The sequence below is a fragment of the Bos indicus genome, chromosome 28 (genome assembly GCF_029378745.1).
Source record: "Bos indicus isolate NIAB-ARS_2022 breed Sahiwal x Tharparkar chromosome 28, NIAB-ARS_B.indTharparkar_mat_pri_1.0, whole genome shotgun sequence".
In the NCBI taxonomy this organism is placed as follows: Eukaryota; Metazoa; Chordata; class Mammalia; order Artiodactyla; family Bovidae; genus Bos; species Bos indicus.
Genome location: NC_091787.1, coordinates 2,972,501 through 2,992,533, shown reverse-complemented (window position 1 = coordinate 2,992,533; position 20,033 = coordinate 2,972,501). Strand labels below are relative to the sequence as shown.

The 20,033-nt window shown below is 71.3% G+C and overlaps 9 non-coding genes across 9 annotated transcripts; all 9 read left to right on the top strand.

Annotated features, from left to right (window-relative positions):
- The first annotated feature begins 665 nt into the window (after window positions 1-665).
- Window positions 666-784, top strand: LOC139180516 (5S ribosomal RNA). The gene has a single exon (XR_011564783.1). It is a non-coding gene; the product is annotated as a 5S ribosomal RNA (ribosomal RNA).
- Window positions 785-2,837: 2,053 nt separating this feature from the next.
- Window positions 2,838-2,956, top strand: LOC139180515 (5S ribosomal RNA). Its single transcript, XR_011564782.1, has one exon. It is a non-coding gene; the product is annotated as a 5S ribosomal RNA (ribosomal RNA).
- Window positions 2,957-5,002: 2,046 nt separating this feature from the next.
- LOC139180514 (5S ribosomal RNA) lies at window positions 5,003-5,121 on the top strand. Its single transcript, XR_011564781.1, has one exon. It is a non-coding gene; the product is annotated as a 5S ribosomal RNA (ribosomal RNA).
- A 2,051-nt stretch (window positions 5,122-7,172) lies between these two features.
- On the top strand, window positions 7,173-7,291 carry LOC139180513 (5S ribosomal RNA). The gene has a single exon (XR_011564780.1). It is a non-coding gene; the product is annotated as a 5S ribosomal RNA (ribosomal RNA).
- Window positions 7,292-9,345: 2,054 nt separating this feature from the next.
- LOC139180512 (5S ribosomal RNA) lies at window positions 9,346-9,464 on the top strand. The gene has a single exon (XR_011564779.1). It is a non-coding gene; the product is annotated as a 5S ribosomal RNA (ribosomal RNA).
- Window positions 9,465-11,520: 2,056 nt separating this feature from the next.
- LOC139180511 (5S ribosomal RNA) lies at window positions 11,521-11,639 on the top strand. Its single transcript, XR_011564778.1, has one exon. It is a non-coding gene; the product is annotated as a 5S ribosomal RNA (ribosomal RNA).
- Window positions 11,640-13,684: 2,045 nt separating this feature from the next.
- Window positions 13,685-13,803, top strand: LOC139180509 (5S ribosomal RNA). The gene has a single exon (XR_011564776.1). It is a non-coding gene; the product is annotated as a 5S ribosomal RNA (ribosomal RNA).
- Window positions 13,804-15,858: 2,055 nt separating this feature from the next.
- LOC139180508 (5S ribosomal RNA) lies at window positions 15,859-15,977 on the top strand. The gene has a single exon (XR_011564775.1). It is a non-coding gene; the product is annotated as a 5S ribosomal RNA (ribosomal RNA).
- Window positions 15,978-18,033: 2,056 nt separating this feature from the next.
- Window positions 18,034-18,152, top strand: LOC139180507 (5S ribosomal RNA). The gene has a single exon (XR_011564774.1). It is a non-coding gene; the product is annotated as a 5S ribosomal RNA (ribosomal RNA).
- The last annotated feature ends 1,881 nt before the right edge of the window (window positions 18,153-20,033 follow it).

Genomic DNA, 20,033 nt, shown 5'->3' with positions numbered 1-20,033 from the left:
CAGGTGGCTTTGGGCACCGGGCAGGTGCCGGGCAGGATGGGCGCTCAGGGCCACGGCTGGGCTGCGCACAGGCCCGCAGGAGGCTCAGAGGACCGCGGGCCCCAGCGGGCCCCGAAGCCAGAGAGCTCCGGGGCCACGTGGCCCTGAGCAGCGAAGGCCTTGGTGGGGGGGTGGGGGGGGGGGTGGGGTGGGGTGGGGTGGGGGGGAGGCGGGGCGGGGAGGGGGGAGAGGTGGCGGAGGGGGGCGGCGGCCTCCGAGCGGGGCCGGGCCTGGAGGGTCCCAGGGTGGGAGAGCGCCAAGACCTCCGCCCCGCCTCACCCCTCCGCGCCCCTCACCCCACCCCACCCCACCCCACCCCACCCCACCCCACGCCCGATCCGCCGCAGGCATGCCGGGCCGGCTGCTCCGGGTCCAGGGTCCCGGGTCCCGGAAGCCCCGTGGTCCCCCGGGCCGGGCCAGGCGGGTGCTGGCCGGGGGTGGCGGTGTGCGGGGGGCGGAGCGGCGTCGGCCGGCCACACGGCCGCCGGGACTCCGGTCGCGGGTCGTGCAGCTCAAGTGCAGCGCGCGCTCCGTGGAGAGCTGCGGCCGGCTGGGCCGAGCGGCAGGTCGGAGCGAAAGGCAGGCGCAGCGCAGGGCTCTTAGGGCGCCCGGCGGCAGCCGCCCCCGTCTACGGCCATACCACCCTGAACGCGCCCGATCTCGTCTGATCTCGGAAGCTAAGCAGGGTCGGGCCTGGTTAGTACTTGGATGGGAGACCGCCTGGGAATACCGGGTGCTGTAGGCTTTTCTTTGCTTTTCTTTGCTTTTCTTTTTTTCTTTTTTTGCCTCCCCTCTCCTTTAGCGCCCGCCCCCCACCCCCGCAAGCCCCACCTGCCGCTGGCCCCTCGCACCCCACCGCGCTCAGAGCGGTCGCCTGCCTTCCAGCCCCTCCCGGGGTGGGTGGCCGGGGCCCCGACTCCCGCTGCAGACCTGGGTTGCCTCCGGGCGGCCCGCGAGCCCCTCCGCATTCGGCTTCCAGGAAACCAGAGGACCGGCGAGGGCGGGGGTGGAGGGGGTGCTCTCTGTCTGGGGCTCCCTTGGCAGGCCTCAGGCACTTCTGGGCGGGGCCCCGGCCCCAGCCCCCGCCGCAGCCGCAGCCCCCGGCCCGTCCCCAGCCCCACCCCTCGACGCATCCTCGCAGGCAACCGCTGGGTCTCCCGCAGGCGCGCGCGCACAACACTCACACACACACACACAGAACAGTCACGCACACACACACACACACAACCCCACCGCCGCCGAGAAAGGTCAAGAGCCGGAGACCACAGGTAAGGGAGACGGAGAAAGAGGGAGAGAGAGAGAGAGACAGACAGCAAGAGGACCACACAGACTTCCAAACCCCCGGCCGCCACACCCTGTCCCCTCCATTCTGGGTTCCCCCCGGCCCCCAGTCGACCAGACCCCACCGTCGCCCACCGACACACTCACACACACACTCTCCCGCACTCACCCTCTGGCCTGGGGGCGGGGGCTGGGTCTCGCCGTAGGTGGCCAAGCCGAAGGGGACCTTTGAGACCTCGGATGCGAGGAAGTCCGGGGGTCCCCACGGGTGATTGCCAGCCCCAGGGCACTGCGTCCAGCCGGGGCCCGCCGGCCCAAGGCTGACGCCCCCTCCCTTAGGGAAGCTGCTTCTGCCGCACGGCCTCTCTCTGAGGTGTGTCACGGTCTGTGCCAGTGTGTCTATCTCGGAGCGGATGCCATCCCCTGTCCCCTGTCCGTCTCCCGTTCTCCGTCTCTCTGTCAGTCGCTCGGTGTCTCCCTCTCTCTGTCTCTCCCTCCCCGTGTGTGCCTGCGCGCTCGTGTCTGTCTGTCTGTCTGTCTCTGTCTGCATCTGCCTCGCGCCGTCTTGGGAGTGTGTCTCTGAACCTTCATCTCTTTCTGTCTCTGTCTCTCCTGACCCCCGGCCTCCCACGGGTGCTATGGCTGTGGCCCTGGCTGCCGCGCTTGCGCCGGCCGGCTGTCTCCCGTGGCGTGGGTGCCTGCGAGTGTCTGTGTGTCTGTCCGTGTGCCTGCACGTCGCTCGTCTGCTGCCTCGGGAAGGTCCTGTGCTTGGAGGGCGGCGTGGGGGCAAGGGGGGCCTCGGGAGGGCGAAGGGGCGGGGCGGACGAGCTCTTGGTTCACCGCGCTGGTGGCTCCAGGTGGCTTTGGGCACCGGGCAGGTGCCGGGCAGGGTGGGCGCTCAGGGCCACGGCTGGGCTGCGCACAGGCCCGCAGGAGGCTCAGAGGACCGCGGGCCCCAGCGGGCCCCGAAGCCAGAGAGCTCCGGGGCCACGTGGCCCTGAGCAGCGAAGGCCTTGGTGGGGGGGTGGGGGGGGGGGGTGGGGGGTGGGGTGGGGGGGAGGCGGGGCGGGGAGGGGGGAGAGGTGGCGGAGGGGGGCGGCGGCCTCCGAGCGGGGCCGGGCCTGGAGGGTCCCAGGGTGGGAGAGCGCCAAGACCTCCGCCCCGCCTCACCCCTCCGCGCCCCTCACCCCACCCCACCCCACCCCACCCCACCCCACCCCACGCCCGATCCGCCGCAGGCATGCCGGGCCGGCTGCTCCGGGTCCAGGGTCCCGGGTCCCGGAAGCCCCGTGGTCCCCCGGGCCGGGCCAGGCGGGTGCTGGCCGGGGGTGGCGGTGTGCGGGGGGCGGAGCGGCGTCGGCCGGCCACACGGCCGCCGGGACTCCGGTCGCGGGTCGTGCAGCTCAAGTGCAGCGCGCGCTCCGTGGAGAGCTGCGGCCGGCTGGGCCGAGCGGCAGGTCGGAGCGAAAGGCAGGCGCAGCGCAGGGCTCTTAGGGCGCCCGGCGGCAGCCGCCCCCGTCTACGGCCATACCACCCTGAACGCGCCCGATCTCGTCTGATCTCGGAAGCTAAGCAGGGTCGGGCCTGGTTAGTACTTGGATGGGAGACCGCCTGGGAATACCGGGTGCTGTAGGCTTTTCTTTGCTTTTCTTTGCTTTTCTTTTCTTTTCTTTTTTTGCCTCCCCTCTCCTTTAGCGCCCGCCCCCCACCCCCGCAAGCCCCACCTGCCGCTGGCCCCTCGCACCCCACCGCGCTCAGAGCGGTCGCCTGCCTTCCAGCCCCTCCCGGGGTGGGTGGCCGGGGCCCCGACTCCCGCTGCAGACCTGGGTTGCCTCCGGGCGGCCCGCGAGCCCCTCCGCATTCGGCTTCCAGGAAACCAGAGGACCGGCGAGGGCGGGGGTGGAGGGGGTGCTCTCTGTCTGGGGCTCCCTTGGCAGGCCTCAGGCACTTCTGGGCGGGGCCCCGGCCCCAGCCCCCGCCGCAGCCGCAGCCCCCGGCCCGTCCCCAGCCCCACCCCTCGACGCATCCTCGCAGGCAACCGCTGGGTCTCCCGCAGGCGCGCGCGCACAACACTCACACACACACACACACAGAACAGTCACGCACACACACACACAACCCCACCGCCGCCGAGAAAGGTCAAGAGCCGGAGACCACAGGTAAGGGAGACGGAGAAAGAGGGAGAGAGAGAGAGAGACAGACAGCAAGAGGACCACACAGACTTCCAAACCCCCGGCCGCCACACCCTGTCCCCTCCATTCTGGGTTCCCCCCGGCCCCCAGTCGACCAGACCCCACCGTCGCCCACCGACACACTCACACACACACTCTCCCGCACTCACCCTCTGGCCTGGGGGCGGGGGCTGGGTCTCGCCGTAGGTGGCCAAGCCGAAGGGGACCTTTGAGACCTCGGATGCGAGGAAGTCCGGGGGTCCCCACGGGTGATTGCCAGCCCCAGGGCACTGCGTCCAGCCGGGGCCCGCCGGCCCAAGGCTGACGCCCCCTCCCTTAGGGAAGCTGCTTCTGCCGCACGGCCTCTCTCTGAGGTGTGTCACGGTCTGTGCCAGTGTGTCTATCTCGGAGCGGATGCCATCCCCTGTCCCCTGTCCGTCTCCCGTTCTCCGTCTCTCTGTCAGTCGCTCGGTGTCTCCCTCTCTCTGTCTCTCCCTCCCCGTGTGTGCCTGCGCGCTCGTGTCTGTCTGTCTGTCTGTCTCTGTCTGCATCTGCCTCGCGCCGTCTTGGGAGTGTGTCTCTGAACCTTCATCTCTTTCTGTCTCTGTCTCTCCTGACCCCCGGCCTCCCACGGGTGCTATGGCTGTGGCCCTGGCTGCCGCGCTTGCGCCGGCCGGCTGTCTCCCGTGGCGTGGGTGCCTGCGAGTGTCTGTGTGTCTGTCCGTGTGCCTGCACGTCGCTCGTCTGCTCCCTCGGAAGGTCCTGTGCTTGGAGGGCGGCGTGGGGGCAAGGGGGGCCTCGGGAGGGCGAAGGGGCGGGGGCGGACGAGCTCTTGGTTCACCGCGCTGGTGGCTCCAGGTGGCTTTGGGCACCGGGCAGGTGCCGGGCAGGATGGGCGCTCAGGGCCACGGCTGGGCTGCGCACAGGCCCGCAGGAGGCTCAGAGGACCGCGGGCCCCAGCGGGCCCCGAAGCCAGAGAGCTCCGGGGCCACGTGGCCCTGAGCAGCGAAGGCCTTGGTGGGGGGGTGGGGGGGGGGGTGGGGTGGGGTGGGGGGGGAGGCGGGGCGGGGAGGGGGGAGAGGTGGCGGAGGGGGGCGGCGGCCTCCGAGCGGGGCCGGGCCTGGAGGGTCCCAGGGTGGGAGAGCGCCAAGACCTCCGCCCCGCCTCACCCCTCCGCGCCCCTCACCCCACCCCACCCCACCCCACCCCACCCCACGCCCGATCCGCCGCAGGCATGCCGGGCCGGCTGCTCCGGGTCCAGGGTCCCGGGTCCCGGAAGCCCCGTGGTCCCCCGGGCCGGGCCAGGCGGGTGCTGGCCGGGGGTGGCGGTGTGCGGGGGGCGGAGCGGCGTCGGCCGGCCACACGGCCGCCGGGACTCCGGTCGCGGGTCGTGCAGCTCAAGTGCAGCGCGCGCTCCGTGGAGAGCTGCGGCCGGCTGGGCCGAGCGGCAGGTCGGAGCGAAAGGCAGGCGCAGCGCAGGGCTCTTAGGGCGCCCGGCGGCAGCCGCCCCCGTCTACGGCCATACCACCCTGAACGCGCCCGATCTCGTCTGATCTCGGAAGCTAAGCAGGGTCGGGCCTGGTTAGTACTTGGATGGGAGACCGCCTGGGAATACCGGGTGCTGTAGGCTTTTCTTTGCTTTTCTTTGCTTTTCTTTTCTTTCTTTTTTGCCTCCCCTCTCCTTTAGCGCCCGCCCCCCACCCCCGCAAGCCCCACCTGCCGCTGGCCCCTCGCACCCCACCGCGCTCAGAGCGGTCGCCTGCCTTCCAGCCCCTCCCGGGGTGGGTGGCCGGGGCCCCGACTCCCGCTGCAGACCTGGGTTGCCTCCGGGCGGCCCGCGAGCCCCTCCGCATTCGGCTTCCAGGAAACCAGAGGACCGGCGAGGGCGGGGGTGGAGGGGGTGCTCTCTGTCTGGGGCTCCCTTGGCAGGCCTCAGGCACTTCTGGGCGGGGCCCCGGCCCCAGCCCCCGCCGCAGCCGCAGCCCCCGGCCCGTCCCCAGCCCCACCCCTCGACGCATCCTCGCAGGCAACCGCTGGGTCTCCCGCAGGCGCGCGCGCACAACACTCACACACACACACACAGAACAGTCACGCACACACACACACACACAACCCCACCGCCGCCGAGAAAGGTCAAGAGCCGGAGACCACAGGTAAGGGAGACGGAGAAAGAGGGAGAGAGAGAGAGAGACAGACAGCAAGAGGACCACACAGACTTCCAAACCCCCGGCCGCCACACCCTGTCCCCTCCATTCTGGGTTCCCCCCGGCCCCCAGTCGACCAGACCCCACCGTCGCCCACCGACACACTCACACACACACTCTCCCGCACTCACCCTCTGGCCTGGGGGCGGGGGCTGGGTCTCGCCGTAGGTGGCCAAGCCGAAGGGGACCTTTGAGACCTCGGATGCGAGGAAGTCCGGGGGTCCCCACGGGTGATTGCCAGCCCCAGGGCACTGCGTCCAGCCGGGGCCCGCCGGCCCAAGGCTGACGCCCCCTCCCTTAGGGAAGCTGCTTCTGCCGCACGGCCTCTCTCTGAGGTGTGTCACGGTCTGTGCCAGTGTGTCTATCTCGGAGCGGATGCCATCCCCTGTCCCCTGTCCGTCTCCCGTTCTCCGTCTCTCTGTCAGTCGCTCGGTGTCTCCCTCTCTCTGTCTCTCCCTCCCCGTGTGTGCCTGCGCGCTCGTGTCTGTCTGTCTGTCTGTCTCTGTCTGCATCTGCCTCGCGCCGTCTTGGGAGTGTGTCTCTGAACCTTCATCTCTTTCTGTCTCTGTCTCTCCTGACCCCCGGCCTCCCACGGGTGCTATGGCTGTGGCCCTGGCTGCCGCGCTTGCGCCGGCCGGCTGTCTCCCGTGGCGTGGGTGCCTGCGAGTGTCTGTGTGTCTGTCCGTGTGCCTGCACGTCGCTCGTCTGCTCCCTCGGAAGGTCCTGTGCTTGGAGGGCGGCGTGGGGGCAAGGGGGGCCTCGGGAGGGCGAAGGGGCGGGGGCGGACGAGCTCTTGGTTCACCGCGCTGGTGGCTCCAGGTGGCTTTGGGCACCGGGCAGGTGCCGGGCAGGATGGGCGCTCAGGGCCACGGCTGGGCTGCGCACAGGCCCGCAGGAGGCTCAGAGGACCGCGGGCCCCAGCGGGCCCCGAAGCCAGAGAGCTCCGGGGCCACGTGGCCCTGAGCAGCGAAGGCCTTGGTGGGGGGGTGGGGGGGGGGGTGGGGTGGGGTGGGGGGGGAGGCGGGGCGGGGAGGGGGGAGAGGTGGCGGAGGGGGGCGGCGGCCTCCGAGCGGGGCCGGGCCTGGAGGGTCCCAGGGTGGGAGAGCGCCAAGACCTCCGCCCCGCCTCACCCCTCCGCGCCCCTCACCCCACCCCACCCCACCCCACCCCACCCCACCCCACGCCCGATCCGCCGCAGGCATGCCGGGCCGGCTGCTCCGGGTCCAGGGTCCCGGGTCCCGGAAGCCCCGTGGTCCCCCGGGCCGGGCCAGGCGGGTGCTGGCCGGGGGTGGCGGTGTGCGGGGGGCGGAGCGGCGTCGGCCGGCCACACGGCCGCCGGGACTCCGGTCGCGGGTCGTGCAGCTCAAGTGCAGCGCGCGCTCCGTGGAGAGCTGCGGCCGGCTGGGCCGAGCGGCAGGTCGGAGCGAAAGGCAGGCGCAGCGCAGGGCTCTTAGGGCGCCCGGCGGCAGCCGCCCCCGTCTACGGCCATACCACCCTGAACGCGCCCGATCTCGTCTGATCTCGGAAGCTAAGCAGGGTCGGGCCTGGTTAGTACTTGGATGGGAGACCGCCTGGGAATACCGGGTGCTGTAGGCTTTTCTTTGCTTTTCTTTTCTTTTCTTTTCTTTTTTTTTTGCCTCCCCTCTCCTTTAGCGCCCGCCCCCCACCCCCGCAAGCCCCACCTGCCGCTGGCCCCTCGCACCCCACCGCGCTCAGAGCGGTCGCCTGCCTTCCAGCCCCTCCCGGGGTGGGTGGCCGGGGCCCCGACTCCCGCTGCAGACCTGGGTTGCCTCCGGGCGGCCCGCGAGCCCCTCCGCATTCGGCTTCCAGGAAACCAGAGGACCGGCGAGGGCGGGGGTGGAGGGGGTGCTCTCTGTCTGGGGCTCCCTTGGCAGGCCTCAGGCACTTCTGGGCGGGGCCCCGGCCCCAGCCCCCGCCGCAGCCGCAGCCCCCGGCCCGTCCCCAGCCCCACCCCTCGACGCATCCTCGCAGGCAACCGCTGGGTCTCCCGCAGGCGCGCGCGCACAACACTCACACACACACACACAGAACAGTCACGCACACACACACACACACAACCCCACCGCCGCCGAGAAAGGTCAAGAGCCGGAGACCACAGGTAAGGGAGACGGAGAAAGAGGGAGAGAGAGAGAGAGACAGACAGCAAGAGGACCACACAGACTTCCAAACCCCCGGCCGCCACACCCTGTCCCCTCCATTCTGGGTTCCCCCCGGCCCCCAGTCGACCAGACCCCACCGTCGCCCACCGACACACTCACACACACACTCTCCCGCACTCACCCTCTGGCCTGGGGGCGGGGGCTGGGTCTCGCCGTAGGTGGCCAAGCCGAAGGGGACCTTTGAGACCTCGGATGCGAGGAAGTCCGGGGGTCCCCACGGGTGATTGCCAGCCCCAGGGCACTGCGTCCAGCCGGGGCCCGCCGGCCCAAGGCTGACGCCCCCTCCCTTAGGGAAGCTGCTTCTGCCGCACGGCCTCTCTCTGAGGTGTGTCACGGTCTGTGCCAGTGTGTCTATCTCGGAGCGGATGCCATCCCCTGTCCCCTGTCCGTCTCCCGTTCTCCGTCTCTCTGTCAGTCGCTCGGTGTCTCCCTCTCTCTGTCTCTCCCTCCCCGTGTGTGCCTGCGCGCTCGTGTCTGTCTGTCTGTCTGTCTCTGTCTGCATCTGCCTCGCGCCGTCTTGGGAGTGTGTCTCTGAACCTTCATCTCTTTCTGTCTCTGTCTCTCCTGACCCCCGGCCTCCCACGGGTGCTATGGCTGTGGCCCTGGCTGCCGCGCTTGCGCCGGCCGGCTGTCTCCCGTGGCGTGGGTGCCTGCGAGTGTCTGTGTGTCTGTCCGTGTGCCTGCACGTCGCTCGTCTGCTCCCTCGGAAGGTCCTGTGCTTGGAGGGCGGCGTGGGGGCAAGGGGGGCCTCGGGAGGGCGAAGGGGCGGGGCGGACGAGCTCTTGGTTCACCGCGCTGGTGGCTCCAGGTGGCTTTGGGCACCGGGCAGGTGCCGGGCAGGATGGGCGCTCAGGGCCACGGCTGGGCTGCGCACAGGCCCGCAGGAGGCTCAGAGGACCGCGGGCCCCAGCGGGCCCCGAAGCCAGAGAGCTCCGGGGCCACGTGGCCCTGAGCAGCGAAGGCCTTGGTGGGGGGGTGGGGGGGGGGGTGGGGTGGGGTGGGGTGGGGGGGAGGCGGGGCGGGGAGGGGGGAGAGGTGGCGGAGGGGGGCGGCGGCCTCCGAGCGGGGCCGGGCCTGGAGGGTCCCAGGGTGGGAGAGCGCCAAGACCTCCGCCCCGCCTCACCCCTCCGCGCCCCTCACCCCACCCCACCCCACCCCACCCCACCCCACCCCACGCCCGATCCGCCGCAGGCATGCCGGGCCGGCTGCTCCGGGTCCAGGGTCCCGGGTCCCGGAAGCCCCGTGGTCCCCCGGGCCGGGCCAGGCGGGTGCTGGCCGGGGGTGGCGGTGTGCGGGGGGCGGAGCGGCGTCGGCCGGCCACACGGCCGCCGGGACTCCGGTCGCGGGTCGTGCAGCTCAAGTGCAGCGCGCGCTCCGTGGAGAGCTGCGGCCGGCTGGGCCGAGCGGCAGGTCGGAGCGAAAGGCAGGCGCAGCGCAGGGCTCTTAGGGCGCCCGGCGGCAGCCGCCCCCGTCTACGGCCATACCACCCTGAACGCGCCCGATCTCGTCTGATCTCGGAAGCTAAGCAGGGTCGGGCCTGGTTAGTACTTGGATGGGAGACCGCCTGGGAATACCGGGTGCTGTAGGCTTTTCTTTGCTTTTCTTTTCTTTTCTTTTCTTTTTTTTTTGCCTCCCCTCTCCTTTAGCGCCCGCCCCCCACCCCCGCAAGCCCCACCTGCCGCTGGCCCCTCGCACCCCACCGCGCTCAGAGCGGTCGCCTGCCTTCCAGCCCCTCCCGGGGTGGGTGGCCGGGGCCCCGACTCCCGCTGCAGACCTGGGTTGCCTCCGGGCGGCCCGCGAGCCCCTCCGCATTCGGCTTCCAGGAAACCAGAGGACCGGCGAGGGCGGGGGTGGAGGGGGTGCTCTCTGTCTGGGGCTCCCTTGGCAGGCCTCAGGCACTTCTGGGCGGGGCCCCGGCCCCAGCCCCCGCCGCAGCCGCAGCCCCCGGCCCGTCCCCAGCCCCACCCCTCGACGCATCCTCGCAGGCAACCGCTGGGTCTCCCGCAGGCGCGCGCGCACAACACTCACACACACACACACAGAACAGTCACGCACACACACACACACAACCCCACCGCCGCCGAGAAAGGTCAAGAGCCGGAGACCACAGGTAAGGGAGACGGAGAAAGAGGGAGAGAGAGAGAGAGACAGACAGCAAGAGGACCACACAGACTTCCAAACCCCCGGCCGCCACACCCTGTCCCCTCCATTCTGGGTTCCCCCCGGCCCCCAGTCGACCAGACCCCACCGTCGCCCACCGACACACTCACACACACACTCTCCCGCACTCACCCTCTGGCCTGGGGGCGGGGGCTGGGTCTCGCCGTAGGTGGCCAAGCCGAAGGGGACCTTTGAGACCTCGGATGCGAGGAAGTCCGGGGGTCCCCACGGGTGATTGCCAGCCCCAGGGCACTGCGTCCAGCCGGGGCCCGCCGGCCCAAGGCTGACGCCCCCTCCCTTAGGGAAGCTGCTTCTGCCGCACGGCCTCTCTCTGAGGTGTGTCACGGTCTGTGCCAGTGTGTCTATCTCGGAGCGGATGCCATCCCCTGTCCCCTGTCCGTCTCCCGTTCTCCGTCTCTCTGTCAGTCGCTCGGTGTCTCCCTCTCTCTGTCTCTCCCTCCCCGTGTGTGCCTGCGCGCTCGTGTCTGTCTGTCTGTCTGTCTGTCTCTGTCTGCATCTGCCTCGCGCCGTCTTGGGAGTGTGTCTCTGAACCTTCATCTCTTTCTGTCTCTGTCTCTCCTGACCCCCGGCCTCCCACGGGTGCTATGGCTGTGGCCCTGGCTGCCGCGCTTGCGCCGGCCGGCTGTCTCCCGTGGCGTGGGTGCCTGCGAGTGTCTGTGTGTCTGTCCGTGTGCCTGCACGTCGCTCGTCTGCTCCCTCCGGAAGGTCCTGTGCTTGGAGGGCGGCGTGGGGGCAAGGGGGGCCTCGGGAGGGCGAAGGGGCGGGGGGCGGACGAGCTCTTGGTTCACCGCGCTGGTGGCTCCAGGTGGCTTTGGGCACCGGGCAGGTGCCGGGCAGGATGGGCGCTCAGGGCCACGGCTGGGCTGCGCACAGGCCCGCAGGAGGCTCAGAGGACCGCGGGCCCCAGCGGGCCCCGAAGCCAGAGAGCTCCGGGGCCACGTGGCCCTGAGCAGCGAAGGCCTTGGTGGGGGGGTGGGGGGGGGTGGGTGGGGTGGGGTGGGGTGGGGGGGAGGCGGGGCGGGGAGGGGGGAGAGGTGGCGGAGGGGGGCGGCGGCCTCCGAGCGGGGCCGGGCCTGGAGGGTCCCAGGGTGGGAGAGCGCCAAGACCTCCGCCCCGCCTCACCCCTCCGCGCCCCTCACCCCACCCCACCCCACCCCACCCCACCCCACGCCCGATCCGCCGCAGGCATGCCGGGCCGGCTGCTCCGGGTCCAGGGTCCCGGGTCCCGGAAGCCCCGTGGTCCCCCGGGCCGGGCCAGGCGGGTGCTGGCCGGGGGTGGCGGTGTGCGGGGGGCGGAGCGGCGTCGGCCGGCCACACGGCCGCCGGGACTCCGGTCGCGGGTCGTGCAGCTCAAGTGCAGCGCGCGCTCCGTGGAGAGCTGCGGCCGGCTGGGCCGAGCGGCAGGTCGGAGCGAAAGGCAGGCGCAGCGCAGGGCTCTTAGGGCGCCCGGCGGCAGCCGCCCCCGTCTACGGCCATACCACCCTGAACGCGCCCGATCTCGTCTGATCTCGGAAGCTAAGCAGGGTCGGGCCTGGTTAGTACTTGGATGGGAGACCGCCTGGGAATACCGGGTGCTGTAGGCTTTTCTTTGCTTTTCTTTTCTTTTCTTTTTTTTTTTGCCTCCCCTCTCCTTTAGCGCCCGCCCCCCACCCCCGCAAGCCCCACCTGCCGCTGGCCCCTCGCACCCCACCGCGCTCAGAGCGGTCGCCTGCCTTCCAGCCCCTCCCGGGGTGGGTGGCCGGGGCCCCGACTCCCGCTGCAGACCTGGGTTGCCTCCGGGCGGCCCGCGAGCCCCTCCGCATTCGGCTTCCAGGAAACCAGAGGACCGGCGAGGGCGGGGGTGGAGGGGGTGCTCTCTGTCTGGGGCTCCCTTGGCAGGCCTCAGGCACTTCTGGGCGGGGCCCCGGCCCCAGCCCCCGCCGCAGCCGCAGCCCCCGGCCCGTCCCCAGCCCCACCCCTCGACGCATCCTCGCAGGCAACCGCTGGGTCTCCCGCAGGCGCGCGCGCACAACACTCACACACACACACACAGAACAGTCACGCACACACACACACACAACCCCACCGCCGCCGAGAAAGGTCAAGAGCCGGAGACCACAGGTAAGGGAGACGGAGAAAGAGGGAGAGAGAGAGAGAGACAGACAGCAAGAGGACCACACAGACTTCCAAACCCCCGGCCGCCACACCCTGTCCCCTCCATTCTGGGTTCCCCCCGGCCCCCAGTCGACCAGACCCCACCGTCGCCCACCGACACACTCACACACACACTCTCCCGCACTCACCCTCTGGCCTGGGGGCGGGGGCTGGGTCTCGCCGTAGGTGGCCAAGCCGAAGGGGACCTTTGAGACCTCGGATGCGAGGAAGTCCGGGGGTCCCCACGGGTGATTGCCAGCCCCAGGGCACTGCGTCCAGCCGGGGCCCGCCGGCCCAAGGCTGACGCCCCCTCCCTTAGGGAAGCTGCTTCTGCCGCACGGCCTCTCTCTGAGGTGTGTCACGGTCTGTGCCAGTGTGTCTATCTCGGAGCGGATGCCATCCCCTGTCCCCTGTCCGTCTCCCGTTCTCCGTCTCTCTGTCAGTCGCTCGGTGTCTCCCTCTCTCTGTCTCTCCCTCCCCGTGTGTGCCTGCGCGCTCGTGTCTGTCTGTCTGTCTGTCTCTGTCTGCATCTGCCTCGCGCCGTCTTGGGAGTGTGTCTCTGAACCTTCATCTCTTTCTGTCTCTGTCTCTCCTGACCCCCGGCCTCCCACGGGTGCTATGGCTGTGGCCCTGGCTGCCGCGCTGGCGCCGGCCGGCTGTCTCCCGTGGCGTGGGTGCCTGCGAGTGTCTGTGTGTCTGTCCGTGTGCCTGCACGTCGCTCGTCTGCTCCCTCGGAAGGTCCTGTGCTTGGAGGGCGGCGTGGGGGCAAGGGGGGCCTCGGGAGGGCGAAGGGGCGGGGCGGACGAGCTCTTGGTTCACCGCGCTGGTGGCTCCAGGTGGCTTTGGGCACCGGGCAGGTGCCGGGCAGGATGGGCGCTCAGGGCCACGGCTGGGCTGCGCACAGGCCCGCAGGAGGCTCAGAGGACCGCGGGCCCCAGCGGGCCCCGAAGCCAGAGAGCTCCGGGGCCACGTGGCCCTGAGCAGCGAAGGCCTTGGTGGGGGGGTGGGGGGGGGGGTGGGGGGTGGGGTGGGGGGGAGGCGGGGCGGGGAGGGGGGAGAGGTGGCGGAGGGGGGCGGCGGCCTCCGAGCGGGGCCGGGCCTGGAGGGTCCCAGGGTGGGAGAGCGCCAAGACCTCCGCCCCGCCTCACCCCTCCGCGCCCCTCACCCCACCCCACCCCACCCCACCCCACCCCACCCCACGCCCGATCCGCCGCAGGCATGCCGGGCCGGCTGCTCCGGGTCCAGGGTCCCGGGTCCCGGAAGCCCCGTGGTCCCCCGGGCCGGGCCAGGCGGGTGCTGGCCGGGGGTGGCGGTGTGCGGGGGGCGGAGCGGCGTCGGCCGGCCACACGGCCGCCGGGACTCCGGTCGCGGGTCGTGCAGCTCAAGTGCAGCGCGCGCTCCGTGGAGAGCTGCGGCCGGCTGGGCCGAGCGGCAGGTCGGAGCGAAAGGCAGGCGCAGCGCAGGGCTCTTAGGGCGCCCGGCGGCAGCCGCCCCCGTCTACGGCCATACCACCCTGAACGCGCCCGATCTCGTCTGATCTCGGAAGCTAAGCAGGGTCGGGCCTGGTTAGTACTTGGATGGGAGACCGCCTGGGAATACCGGGTGCTGTAGGCTTTTCTTTGCTTTTCTTTGCTTTTCTTTTCTTTTTTTTTTGCCTCCCCTCTCCTTTAGCGCCCGCCCCCCACCCCCGCAAGCCCCACCTGCCGCTGGCCCCTCGCACCCCACCGCGCTCAGAGCGGTCGCCTGCCTTCCAGCCCCTCCCGGGGTGGGTGGCCGGGGCCCCGACTCCCGCTGCAGACCTGGGTTGCCTCCGGGCGGCCCGCGAGCCCCTCCGCATTCGGCTTCCAGGAAACCAGAGGACCGGCGAGGGCGGGGGTGGAGGGGGTGCTCTCTGTCTGGGGCTCCCTTGGCAGGCCTCAGGCACTTCTGGGCGGGGCCCCGGCCCCAGCCCCCGCCGCAGCCGCAGCCCCCGGCCCGTCCCCAGCCCCACCCCTCGACGCATCCTCGCAGGCAACCGCTGGGTCTCCCGCAGGCGCGCGCGCACAACACTCACACACACACACACAGAACAGTCACGCACACACACACACACAACCCCACCGCCGCCGAGAAAGGTCAAGAGCCGGAGACCACAGGTAAGGGAGACGGAGAAAGAGGGAGAGAGAGAGAGAGACAGACAGCAAGAGGACCACACAGACTTCCAAACCCCCGGCCGCCACACCCTGTCCCCTCCATTCTGGGTTCCCCCCGGCCCCCAGTCGACCAGACCCCACCGTCGCCCACCGACACACTCACACACACACTCTCCCGCACTCACCCTCTGGCCTGGGGGCGGGGGCTGGGTCTCGCCGTAGGTGGCCAAGCCGAAGGGGACCTTTGAGACCTCGGATGCGAGGAAGTCCGGGGGTCCCCACGGGTGATTGCCAGCCCCAGGGCACTGCGTCCAGCCGGGGCCCGCCGGCCCAAGGCTGACGCCCCCTCCCTTAGGGAAGCTGCTTCTGCCGCACGGCCTCTCTCTGAGGTGTGTCACGGTCTGTGCCAGTGTGTCTATCTCGGAGCGGATGCCATCCCCTGTCCCCTGTCCGTCTCCCGTTCTCCGTCTCTCTGTCAGTCGCTCGGTGTCTCCCTCTCTCTGTCTCTCCCTCCCCGTGTGTGCCTGCGCGCTCGTGTCTGTCTGTCTGTCTGTCTGTCTCTGTCTGCATCTGCCTCGCGCCGTCTTGGGAGTGTGTCTCTGAACCTTCATCTCTTTCTGTCTCTGTCTCTCCTGACCCCCGGCCTCCCACGGGTGCTATGGCTGTGGCCCTGGCTGCCGCGCTTGCGCCGGCCGGCTGTCTCCCGTGGCGTGGGTGCCTGCGAGTGTCTGTGTGTCTGTCCGTGTGCCTGCACGTCGCTCGTCTGCTCCCTCGGAAGGTCCTGTGCTTGGAGGGCGGCGTGGGGGCAAGGGGGGCCTCGGGAGGGCGAAGGGGCGGGGGCGGACGAGCTCTTGGTTCACCGCGCTGGTGGCTCCAGGTGGCTTTGGGCACCGGGCAGGTGCCGGGCAGGATGGGCGCTCAGGGCCACGGCTGGGCTGCGCACAGGCCCGCAGGAGGCTCAGAGGACCGCGGGCCCCAGCGGGCCCCGAAGCCAGAGAGCTCCGGGGCCACGTGGCCCTGAGCAGCGAAGGCCTTGGTGGGGGGGTGGGGGGGGGGTGGGTGGGGTGGGGTGGGGGGGAGGCGGGGCGGGGAGGGGGGAGAGGTGGCGGAGGGGGGCGGCGGCCTCCGAGCGGGGCCGGGCCTGGAGGGTCCCAGGGTGGGAGAGCGCCAAGACCTCCGCCCCGCCTCACCCCTCCGCGCCCCTCACCCCACCCCACCCCACCCCACCCCACCCCACCCCACGCCCGATCCGCCGCAGGCATGCCGGGCCGGCTGCTCCGGGTCCAGGGTCCCGGGTCCCGGAAGCCCCGTGGTCCCCCGGGCCGGGCCAGGCGGGTGCTGGCCGGGGGTGGCGGTGTGCGGGGGGCGGAGCGGCGTCGGCCGGCCACACGGCCGCCGGGACTCCGGTCGCGGGTCGTGCAGCTCAAGTGCAGCGCGCGCTCCGTGGAGAGCTGCGGCCGGCTGGGCCGAGCGGCAGGTCGGAGCGAAAGGCAGGCGCAGCGCAGGGCTCTTAGGGCGCCCGGCGGCAGCCGCCCCCGTCTACGGCCATACCACCCTGAACGCGCCCGATCTCGTCTGATCTCGGAAGCTAAGCAGGGTCGGGCCTGGTTAGTACTTGGATGGGAGACCGCCTGGGAATACCGGGTGCTGTAGGCTTTTCTTTGCTTTTCTTTTCTTTTCTTTTCTTTTTTTTTGCCTCCCCTCTCCTTTAGCGCCCGCCCCCCACCCCCGCAAGCCCCACCTGCCGCTGGCCCCTCGCACCCCACCGCGCTCAGAGCGGTCGCCTGCCTTCCAGCCCCTCCCGGGGTGGGTGGCCGGGGCCCCGACTCCCGCTGCAGACCTGGGTTGCCTCCGGGCGGCCCGCGAGCCCCTCCGCATTCGGCTTCCAGGAAACCAGAGGACCGGCGAGGGCGGGGGTGGAGGGGGTGCTCTCTGTCTGGGGCTCCCTTGGCAGGCCTCAGGCACTTCTGGGCGGGGCCCCGGCCCCAGCCCCCGCCGCAGCCGCAGCCCCCGGCCCGTCCCCAGCCCCACCCCTCGACGCATCCTCGCAGGCAACCGCTGGGTCTCCCGCAGGCGCGCGCGCACAACACTCACACACACACACACACAGAACAGTCACGCACACACACACACACAACCCCGCCGCCGCCGAGAAAGGTCAAGAGCCGGAGACCACAGGTAAGGGAGACGGAGAAAGAGGGAGAGAGAGAGAGAGACAGACAGCAAGAGGACCACACAGACTTCCAAACCCCCGGCCGCCACACCCTGTCCCCTCCATTCTGGGTTCCCCCCGGCCCCCAGTCGACCAGACCCCACCGTCGCCCACCGACACACTCACACACACACTCTCCCGCACTCACCCTCTGGCCTGGGGGCGGGGGCTGGGTCTCGCCGTAGGTGGCCAAGCCGAAGGGGACCTTTGAGACCTCGGATGCGAGGAAGTCCGGGGGTCCCCACGGGTGATTGCCAGCCCCAGGGCACTGCGTCCAGCCGGGGCCCGCCGGCCCAAGGCTGACGCCCCCTCCCTTAGGGAAGCTGCTTCTGCCGCACGGCCTCTCTCTGAGGTGTGTCACGGTCTGTGCCAGTGTGTCTATCTCGGAGCGGATGCCATCCCCTGTCCCCTGTCCGTCTCCCGTTCTCCGTCTCTCTGTCAGTCGCTCGGTGTCTCCCTCTCTCTGTCTCTCCCTCCCCGTGTGTGCCTGCGCGCTCGTGTCTGTCTGTCTGTCTGTCTCTGTCTGCATCTGCCTCGCGCCGTCTTGGGAGTGTGTCTCTGAACCTTCATCTCTTTCTGTCTCTGTCTCTCCTGACCCCCGGCCTCCCACGGGTGCTATGGCTGTGGCCCTGGCTGCCGCGCTTGCGCCGGCCGGCTGTCTCCCGTGGCGTGGGTGCCTGCGAGTGTCTGTGTGTCTGTCCGTGTGCCTGCACGTCGCTCGTCTGCTCCCTCCGGAAGGTCCTGTGCTTGGAGGGCGGCGTGGGGGCAAGGGGGGCCTCGGGAGGGCGAAGGGGCGGGCGGGGCGGACGAGCTCTTGGTTCACCGCGCTGGTGGCTCCAGGTGGCTTTGGGCACCGGGCAGGTGCCGGGCAGGATGGGCGCTCAGGGCCACGGCTGGGCTGCGCACAGGCCCGCAGGAGGCTCAGAGGACCGCGGGCCCCAGCGGGCCCCGAAGCCAGAGAGCTCCGGGGCCACGTGGCCCTGAGCAGCGAAGGCCTTGGTGGGGGGGTGGGGGGGGGTGGCGTGGGGTGGGGTGGGGTGGGGGGGAGGCGGGGCGGGGAGGGGGGAGAGGTGGCGGAGGGGGGCGGCGGCCTCCGAGCGGGGCCGGGCCTGGAGGGTCCCAGGGTGGGAGAGCGCCAAGACCTCCGCCCCGCCTCACCCCTCCGCGCCCCTCACCCCACCCCACCCCACCCCACCCCACCCCACGCCCGATCCGCCGCAGGCATGCCGGGCCGGCTGCTCCGGGTCCAGGGTCCCGGGTCCCGGAAGCCCCGTGGTCCCCCGGGCCGGGCCAGGCGGGTGCTGGCCGGGGGTGGCGGTGTGCGGGGGGCGGAGCGGCGTCGGCCGGCCACACGGCCGCCGGGACTCCGGTCGCGGGTCGTGCAGCTCAAGTGCAGCGCGCGCTCCGTGGAGAGCTGCGGCCGGCTGGGCCGAGCGGCAGGTCGGAGCGAAAGGCAGGCGCAGCGCAGGGCTCTTAGGGCGCCCGGCGGCAGCCGCCCCCGTCTACGGCCATACCACCCTGAACGCGCCCGATCTCGTCTGATCTCGGAAGCTAAGCAGGGTCGGGCCTGGTTAGTACTTGGATGGGAGACCGCCTGGGAATACCGGGTGCTGTAGGCTTTTCTTTTCTTTTCTTTTCTTTTCTTTTCTTTTTTTTTTGCCTCCCCTCTCCTTTAGCGCCCGCCCCCCACCCCCGCAAGCCCCACCTGCCGCTGGCCCCTCGCACCCCACCGCGCTCAGAGCGGTCGCCTGCCTTCCAGCCCCTCCCGGGGTGGGTGGCCGGGGCCCCGACTCCCGCTGCAGACCTGGGTTGCCTCCGGGCGGCCCGCGAGCCCCTCCGCATTCGGCTTCCAGGAAACCAGAGGACCGGCGAGGGCGGGGGTGGAGGGGGTGCTCTCTGTCTGGGGCTCCCTTGGCAGGCCTCAGGCACTTCTGGGCGGGGCCCCGGCCCCAGCCCCCGCCGCAGCCGCAGCCCCCGGCCCGTCCCCAGCCCCACCCCTCGACGCATCCTCGCAGGCAACCGCTGGGTCTCCCGCAGGCGCGCGCGCACAACACTCACACACACACACACAGAACAGTCACGCACACACACACACACACAACCCCGCCGCCTCCGAGAAAGGTCAAGAGCCGGAGACCACAGGTAAGGGAGACGGAGAAAGAGGGAGAGAGAGAGAGACAGACAGTAAGAGGACCACACAGACTTCCAAACCCCCGGCCGCCACACCCTGTCCCCTCCATTCTGGGTTCCCCCCGGCCCCCAGTCGACCAGACCCCACCGTCGCCCACCGACACACTCACACACACACTCTCCCGCACTCACCCTCTGGCCTGGGGGCGGGGGCTGGGTCTCGCCGTAGGTGGCCAAGCCGAAGGGGACCTTTGAGACCTCGGATGCGAGGAAGTCCGGGGGTCCCCACGGGTGATTGCCAGCCCCAGGGCACTGCGTCCAGCCGGGGCCCGCCGGCCCAAGGCTGACGCCCCCTCCCTTAGGGAAGCTGCTTCTGCCGCACGGCCTCTCTCTGAGGTGTGTCACGGTCTGTGCCAGTGTGTCTATCTCGGAGCGGATGCCATCCCCTGTCCCCTGTCCGTCTCCCGTTCTCCGTCTCTCTGTCAGTCGCTCGGTGTCTCCCTCTCTCTGTCTCTCCCTCCCCGTGTGTGCCTGCGCGCTCGTGTCTGTCTGTCTGTCTGTCTCTGTCTGCATCTGCCTCGCGCCGTCTTGGGAGTGTGTCTCTGAACCTTCATCTCTTTCTGTCTCTGTCTCTCCTGACCCCCGGCCTCCCACGGGTGCTATGGCTGTGGCCCTGGCTGCCGCGCTTGCGCCGGCCGGCTGTCTCCCGTGGCGTGGGTGCCTGCGAGTGTCTGTGTGTCTGTCCGTGTGCCTGCACGTCGCTCGTCTGCTCCCTCGGAAGGTCCTGTGCTTGGAGGGCGGCGTGGGGGCAAGGGGGGCCTCGGGAGGGCGAAGGGGCGGGGCGGGGCGGACGAGCTCTTGGTTCACCGCGCTGGTGGCTCCAGGTGGCTTTGGGCACCGGGCAGGTGCCGGGCAGGATGGGCGCTCAGGGCCACGGCTGGGCTGCGCACAGGCCCGCAGGAGGCTCAGAGGACCGCGGGCCCCAGCGGGCCCCGAAGCCAGAGAGCTCCGGGGCCACGTGGCCCTGAGCAGCGAAGGCCTTGGTGGGGGGGTGGGGGGGGGGTGGCGTGGGGTGGGGTGGGGTGGGGGGGAGGCGGGGCGGGGAGGGGGGAGAGGTGGCGGAGGGGGGCGGCGGCCTCCGAGCGGGGCCGGGCCTGGAGGGTCCCAGGGTGGGAGAGCGCCAAGACCTCCGCCCCGCCTCACCCCTCCGCGCCCCTCACCCCACCCCACCCCACCCCACCCCACCCCACCCCACGCCCGATCCGCCGCAGGCATGCCGGGCCGGCTGCTCCGGGTCCAGGGTCCCGGGTCCCGGAAGCCCCGTGGTCCCCCGGGCCGGGCCAGGCGGGTGCTGGCCGGGGGTGGCGGTG